Below are 9161 nucleotides of genomic sequence, written 5' to 3'. Positions count from 1 at the left end.
AGCACCCAGAAACATGATTCCAACAGTATCTCCACAACCCCGGGAATTCCAGCACTGAGAAACATGATTCCAGCAGTATCTCCGATAGCCCAGGAATTCAAATATCCAGAAACTTGATTCCATCAGTATCTCCACAATCCCGGGACATCCAGCACCCAGAAACATGATTCCAGCAGTATCTCCAAAAGCCCAGGAATTCCAATATCTAGAAACTTGATTCCAGCAGTATCTCCGCAACCCCTGGAATTACAGCAACCTGAAAAATTATTCCAGCAGTATCTCCAAAACAACTGGAATTCCAGCCCCCAGAAACCTGATTCCAGCAGTATCTCCAAAACCCCGGGAATTTAAGTACCCAGAAAAATGATTCCAACAATATTTCCACAGCCCCGGGGATTCCAGCACCCACAAAAATGATGCCAACTGTATCTCCCCAACTCGGGAATTCCAGCACACAGAAACATGATTCCAACAGTATCTCCACAACCCCGGGAATTCCAGCACTGAGAAACATGATTCCAGCAGTATCTCCGATAGCCCAGGAATTCAAATATCCAGAAACTTGATTCCATCAGTATCTCCACAATCCCGGGACATCCAGCACCCAGAAACATGATTTCAGCAGTACCTCCAAAACCCCCGGAATTCCAATACACAGAAACATGATTCCAACAGTATACCCGATCCCCGGAAATTCCAGCACCCAGAAACTTGATTCCAACAGTATCTCCCCAGCCCCGGGAAATTCAGAACCCAGAAACATGATTCCAAAAGTATCTTCTAATACCCCGGGACATCTAGCACCCAGAAACATGATACCAACATGTATCTCCCGAACCCCGGGAATTCCAGCAGCCAGAATCATGATTCCAACAGAATCTCCCGAACCCTGGGACAAACAGCACCCAGAAAATTGATTCCAACAGTATCTCCCCAACCTCGGGAATTCCAGCACCCAGAAACATGATTCCAGCAGTATCTCCAAAAGCCCAGGAATTCCAATATGTAGAAACTTGATTCCAGCAGTATCTCCGCAACCCCTGGAATTACAGCAACCTGAAAAATTATTCCAGCAGTATCTCCAAAACAACTGGAATTCCAGCCCCCAGAAACCTGATTCCTGCAGTATCTCCAAAACCCCGGGAATTTAAATACCCAGAAAAATGATTCCAACAATATCTCCACAGCCCCGGGAATTCCAGCACCCACAAAAATGATGCCAACTGTATCTCCCCAACTCGGGAATTCCAGCACACAGAAACATGATTCCAACAGTATCTCCACAACCCCGGGAATTCCAGCAACCTGAAAAATGATTCCAGCAGTATCTCCCCAGCCCCGGGAATTTCAGCACCCACAAAAATGATTCCAACTGTATCTCCTCAACCTCGGGAATTCCAGCACCCAGAAACATGATTCCAACAGTATCTCCCCAACCCCTGGAATTCCAGCTCTGAGAAACATGATTCCAACAGTATCTCCCCAACCCCTGGAATTCCAGCCCCCAGAAACCTGATTCCTGCAGTATCTCCAAAACCCCGGGAATTTAAATACCCAGAATAATGATTCCAACAATATCTCCACAGCCCCGGGAATTCCAGCACCCACAAAAATGATGCCAACTGTATCTCCCCAACTCGGGAATTCCAGCACACAGAAACATGATTCCAACAGTATCTCCACAACCCCGGGAACTCCAGCAACCTGAAAAATGGCTCCAGCAGTATCTCCCCAGCCCCGGGAATTTCAGCACCCACAAAAATGATTCCAACTGTATCTCCCCAATCCCGGGAATTCCAGCACCCAGAAACATGATTCAAACAGTATCTCCCCAACCTCGGGAATTCCAGCACCCAGAAACATGATTACATCAGTATCTCCCCAACCCCTGGAATTCCAGCAAACTGAAAAATGATTCCAGCAGTAACTCCCGAGCCCCGGGAATTTCAGCACCCACAAAAAGGATTCCAACCGTATCTCCCCAACCCCGGGAATTCCAGCATCCAGAAACATGATTCAAACAGTATCACTCCAACCCCGGGAATTCCAGCATCCAGAAACATGATACCAACATGTATCTCCCCAACCCCGGGAATTCCAGCACCCAGAAACATGATTCCAACAGAATCTCCCGAACCCGGGGACAAACAGCACCCAGAAACATGATTCAAACAGTATCTCCCCAACCCCGGGAATTCCAGCATCCAGAAACATGATTCCAACAGAATCTCCCGAACCCTGGGAAAAACAGCACCCAGAAAATTGATTCCAACAGTATCTCCCCAAACTCGGGAATTCCAGCACCCAGAAACATGATTCCAGCAGTATCTCCAAAAGCCCAGGAATTCCAATATCTAGAAACTTGATTCCAGCAGTATCTCCGCAACCCCTGGAATTACAGCAACCTGAAAAATTATTCCAGCAGTATCTCCAAAACAACTGGAATTCCAGCCCCCAAAAACCTGATTCCACCAGTATCTCCAAAACCCCGGGAATTTAAATACCCAGAAAAATGATTCCAACAATATCTCCACATCCCCGGGAATTCCAGCACCCACAAAAATGATGCCAACTGTATCTCCCCTACTCGGGAATTCCAGCACACAGAAACATGATTCCAACAGTATCTGCACAACCCCGGGAATTCCTGCACTGAGAAACATGATTCCAGCAGTATCTCCGATAGCCCAGGAATTCCAATATCCAGAAACTTGATTCCATCAGTATCTCCACAAACCCGGGACATCCAGCACCCAGAAACATGATTTCAGCAGTACCTCCAAAACCCCCGGAATTCCAATACCCAGAAACATGATTCCAACAGTATACTATATCCCCGGAAATTCCAGCACCCAGAAACTTGATTCCAACAGTATCTCCCCAGCCCCGGGAAATTCAGAACCCAGAAACATGATTCCAAAAGTATCTTCTAAAACCCCGGGACATCTAGCACCCAGAAACATGATACCAACATGTATCTCCCGAACCCCGGGAATTCCAGCAGCCAGAATAATGATTCCAACAGAATCTCCCGAACCCTGGGACAAACAGCACCCAGAAAATTGATTCCAACAGTATCTCCCCAACCTCGGGAATTCCAGCACCCAGAAACATGATTCCAGCAGTATCTCCAAAAGCCCAGGAATTCCAATATCTAGAAACTTGATTCCAGCAGTATCTCCGCAACCCCTGGAATTACAGCAACCTGAAAAATTATTCCAGCAGTATTTCCAAAACAACTGGAATTCCAACCCCAGAAACCTGATTCCTGCAGTATCTCCAAAACCCCGGGAATTTAAATACCCAGAATAATGATTCCAATAATATCTCCACAGCCCCGGGAATTCCAGCACCCACAAAAATGATGCCAACTGTATCTCCCCAACTCGGGAATTCCAGCACACAGAAACATGATTCCAACAGTATCTCCACAACCCCGGGAACTCCAGCAACCTGAAAAATGGCTCCAGCAGTATCTCCCCAGCCCCGGGAATTTCAGCACCCACAAAAATGATTCCAACTGTATCTCCCCAATCCCGGGAATTCCAGCACCCAGAAACATGATTCAAACAGTATCTCCCCAACCTCGGGAATTCCAGCACCCAGAAACATGATTACATCAGTATCTCCCCAACCCCTGGAATTCCAGCAAACTGAAAAATGATTCCAGCAGTAACTCCCGAGCCCCGGGAATTTCAGCACCCACAAAAAGGATTCCAACCGTATCTCCCCAACCCCGGGAATTCCAGCATCCAGAAACATGATTCAAACAGTATCACTCCAACCCCGGGAATTCCAGCATCCAGAAACATGATACCAACATGTATCTCCCCAACCCCGGGAATTCCAGCATCCAGATACATGATTCAAACAGTATCTCTCCAACCCCGGGAATTCCAGCACCCAGAAACATGATTCCAACAGAATCTCCCGAACCCTGGGACAAACAGCACCCAGAAAGTTGATTCCAACAGTATCTCCCCAACCTCGGGAATTCCAGCACCCAGAAATATGATTCCAGCAGTATCTCCAAAAGCCCAGGAATTCCAATATCTAGAAACTTGATTCCAGCAGTATCTCCCCAACCCCTGGAATTCCAGCAAACTGAAAAATGATTCCAGCAGTAACTCCCGAGCCCCGGGAATTTCAGCACCCACAATAGGATTCCAACCGTATCTCCCCAACCCCGGGAATTCCAGCATCCAGAAACATGATACCAACATGTATCTCCCCAACCCCGGGAATTCCAGCATCCAGATACATGATTCAAACAGTATCTCTCCAACCCCGGGAATTCCAGCACCCAGAAACATGATTCCAACAGAATCTCCCGAACCCTGGGACAAACAGCACCCAGAAAGTTGATTCCAACAGTATCTCCCCAACCTCGGGAATTCCAGCACCCAGAAACATGATTCCAGCAGTATCTCCGCAACCCCTGGAATTACAGCAACCTGAAAAATTATTCCAGCAGTATCTCCAAAACAACTGGAATTCCAGCCCCCAGAAACCTGATTCCAGCAGTATCTCCAAAAGCCCGGGAATTTAAGTACCCAGAAAAATGATTCCAACAATATCTCCACAGCCCCGGGGATTCCAGCACCCACAAAAATGATGCCAACTGTATCTCCCCAACTCGGGAATTCCAGCACACAGAAACATGATTCCAACAGTATCTCCACAACCCCGGGAATTCCAGCACTGAGAAACATGATTCCAGCAGTATCTCCGATAGCCCAGGAATTCAAATATCCAGAAACTTGATTCCATCAGTATCTCCACAATCCCGGGACATCCAGCACCCAGAAACATGATTTCAGCAGTACCTCCAAAACCCCCGGAATTCCAATACACAGAAACATGATTCCAACAGTATACCCGATCCCCGGAAATTCCAGCACCCAGAAACTTGATTCCAACAGTATCTCCCCAGCCCCGGGAAATTCAGAACCCAGAAACATGATTCCAAAAGTATCTTCTAATACCCCGGGACATCTAGCACCCAGAAACATGATACCAACATGTATCTCCCGAACCCCGGGAATTCCAGCAGCCAGAATCATGATTCCAACAGAATCTCCCGAACCCTGGGACAAACAGCACCCAGAAAATTGATTCCAACAGTATCTCCCCAACCTCGGGAATTCCAGCACCCAGAAACATGATTCCAGCAGTATCTCCAAAAGCCCAGGAATTCCAATATGTAGAAACTTGATTCCAGCAGTATCTCCGCAACCCCTGGAATTACAGCAACCTGAAAAATTATTCCAGCAGTATCTCCAAAACAACTGGAATTCCAGCCCCCAGAAACCTGATTCCTGCAGTATCTCCAAAACCCCGGGAATTTAAGTGCCCAGAAAAATGATTACAACAATATCTCCACAGCCCCGGGGATTCCAGCACCCACAAAAATGATGCCAACTGTATCTCCCCAACTCGGGAATTCCAGCACACAGAAACATGATTCCAACAGTATCTCCACAACCCCGGGAATTCCAGCACTGAGAAACATGATTCCAGCAGTATCTCCGATAGCTCAGGAATTCAAATATCCAGAAACTTGATTCCATCAGTATCTCCACAATCCCGGGACATCCAGCACCCAGAAACATGATTCCAGCAGTATCTCCAAAAGCCCAGGAATTCCAATATCTAGAAACTTGATTCCAGCAGTATCTCCGCAACCCCTGGAATTACAGCAACCTGAAAAATTATTCCAGCAGTATCTCCAAAACAACTGGAATTCCAGCCCCCAGAAACCTGATTCCAGCAGTATCTCCAAAACCCCGGGAATTTAAGTACCCAGAAAAATGATTCCAACAATATTTCCACAGCCCCGGGGATTCCAGCACCCACAAAAATGATGCCAACTGTATCTCCCCAACTCGGGAATTCCAGCACACAGAAACATGATTCCAACAGTATCTCCACAACCCCGGGAATTCCAGCACTGAGAAACATGATTCCAGCAGTATCTCCGATAGCCCAGGAATTCAAATATCCAGAAACATGATTCCATCAGTATCTCCACAATCCCGGGACATCCAGCACCCAGAAACATGATTTCAGCAGTACCTCCAAAACCCCCGGAATTCCAATACACAGAAACATGATTCCAACAGTATACCCGATCCCCGGAAATTCCAGCACCCAGAAACTTGATTCCAACAGTATCTCCCCAGCCCCGGGAAATTCAGAACCCAGAAACATGATTCCAAAAGTATCTTCTAATACCCCGGGACATCTAGCACCCAGAAACATGATACCAACATGTATCTCCCGAACCCCGGGAATTCCAGCAGCCAGAATCATGATTCCAACAGAATCTCCCGAACCCTGGGACAAACAGCACCCAGAAAATTGATTCCAACAGTATCTCCCCAACCTCGGGAATTCCAGCACCCAGAAACATGATTCCAGCAGTATCTCCAAAAGCCCAGGAATTCCAATATGTAGAAACTTGATTCCAGCAGTATCTCCGCAACCCCTGGAATTACAGCAACCTGAAAAATTATTCCAGCAGTATCTCCAAAACAACTGGAATTCCAGCCCCCAGAAACCTGATTCCTGCAGTATCTCCAAAACCCCGGGAATTTAAATACCCAGAAAAATGATTCCAACAATATCTCCACAGCCCCGGGAATTCCAGCACCCACAAAAATGATGCCAACTGTATCTCCCCAACTCGGGAATTCCAGCACACAGAAACATGATTCCAACAGTATCTCCACAACCCCGGGAATTCCAGCAACCTGAAAAATGATTCCAGCAGTATCTCCCCAGCCCCGGGAATTTCAGCACCCACAAAAATGATTCCAACTGTATCTCCCCAACCTCGGGAATTCCAGCACCCAGAAACATGATTCCAACAGTATCTCCCCAACCCCTGGAATTCCAGCTCTGAGAAACATGATTCCAACAGTATCTCCCCAACCCCTGGAATTCCAGCTCTGAGAAACATGATTCCAGCAGTATCTCCACAACCCCTGGAATTCCAGAAAACTGAAAAATGATTCCAGCAGTATCTCCGAAAGCCCAGGAATTCCAATATCCAGAAACTTGATTCCATCAGTATCTCCACAAAACCGGGACATCCAGCACCCAGAAGCATGATTTCAGCAGTACCTCCAAAACCACAGGAATTCCAAAACCCAGAAACATGATTCCAACAGTATACCCGATCCCCGGGAATTCCAGCACCCAGAAACTTGATTCCAACAGTATCACCCCAGCGCCGGGACATTCAGTACCCAGAAACATGATTCCAACATTTATCTCCCGAACCCCGGGAATTCCAACACCCAGAAAAATGATTCCAACAGTATCTCCCCAACCCCGGGAATTTCAGCACCCAGAAACATGATTACATCAGTATCTCCCCAACCCCTGGAATTCCAGCAAACTGAAAAATGATTCCAGCAGTAACTCCCGAGCCCCGGGAATTTCAGCACCCACAAAAAGGATTCCAACCGTATCTCCCCAACCCCGGGAATTCCAGCACCCAGAAACATGATTCCAACAGAATCTCCCGAACCCGGGGACAAACAGCACCCAGAAACATGATTCAAACAGTATCTCCCCAACCCCGGGAATTCCAGCATCCAGAAACATGATTCCAACAGAATCTCCCGAACCCTGGGAAAAACAGCACCCAGAAAATTGATTCCAACAGTATCTCCCCAAACTCGGGAATTCCAGCACCCAGAAACATGATTCCAGCAGTATCTCCAAAAGCCCAGGAATTCCAATATCTAGAAACTTGATTCCAGCAGTATCTCCGCAACCCCTGGAATTACAGCAACCTGAAAAATTATTCCAGCAGTATCTCCAAAACAACTGGAATTCCAGCCCCCAGAAACCTGATTCCACCAGTATCTCCAAAACCCCGGGAATTTAAATACCCAGAAAAATGATTCCAACAATATCTCCACATCCCCGGGAATTCCAGCACCCACAAAAATGATGCCAACTGTATCTCCCCTACTCGGGAATTCCAGCACACAGAAACATGATTCCAACAGTATCTGCACAACCCCGGGAATTCCTGCACTGAGAAACATGATTCCAGCAGTATCTCCGATAGCCCAGGAATTCCAATATCCAGAAACTTGATTCCATCAGTATCTCCACAAACCCGGGACATCCAGCACCCAGAAACATGATTTCAGCAGTACCTCCAAAACCCCCGGAATTCCAATACCCAGAAACATGATTCCAACAGTATACTATATCCCCGGAAATTCCAGCACCCAGAAACTTGATTCCAACAGTATCTCCCCAGCCCCGGGAAATTCAGAACCCAGAAACATGATTCCAAAAGTATCTTCTAAAACCCCGGGACATCTAGCACCCAGAAACATGATACCAACATGTATCTCCCGAACCCCGGGAATTCCAGCAGCCAGAATAATGATTCCAACAGAATCTCCCGAACCCTGGGACAAACAGCACCCAGAAAATTGATTCCAACAGTATCTCCCCAACCTCGGGAATTCCAGCACCCAGAAACATGATTCCAGCAGTATCTCCAAAAGCCCAGGAATTCCAATATCTAGAAACTTGATTCCAGCAGTATCTCCGCAACCCCTGGAATTACAGCAACCTGAAAAATTATTCCAGCAGTATTTCCAAAACAACTGGAATTCCAGCCCCCAGAAACCTGATTCCTGCAGTATCTCCAAAACCCCGGGAATTTAAATACCCAGAATAATGATTCCAACAATATCTCCACAGCCCCGGGAATTCCAGCACCCACAAAAATGATGCCAACTGTATCTCCCCAACTCGGGAATTCCAGCACACAGAAACATGATTCCAACAGTATCTCCACAACCCCGGGAACTCCAGCAACCTGAAAAATGGCTCCAGCAGTATCTCCCCAGCCCCGGGAATTTCAGCACCCACAAAAATGATTCCAACTGTATCTCCCCAATCCCGGGAATTCCAGCACCCAGAAACATGATTCAAACAGTATCTCCCCAACCTCGGGAATTCCAGCACCCAGAAACATGATTACATCAGTATCTCCCCAACCCCTGGAATTCCAGCAAACTGAAAAATGATTCCAGCAGTAACTCCCGAGCCCCGGGAATTTCAGCACCCACAAAAAGGATTCCAACCGTATCTCCCCAACCCCGGGAATTCCAGCATCCAGAAACATG

This window comes from Hemitrygon akajei, chromosome 21, assembly GCF_048418815.1.
Source record: "Hemitrygon akajei chromosome 21, sHemAka1.3, whole genome shotgun sequence".
Classification (NCBI taxonomy): domain Eukaryota; kingdom Metazoa; phylum Chordata; class Chondrichthyes; order Myliobatiformes; family Dasyatidae; genus Hemitrygon; species Hemitrygon akajei.
This window is presented reverse-complemented; position numbering follows the sequence as displayed.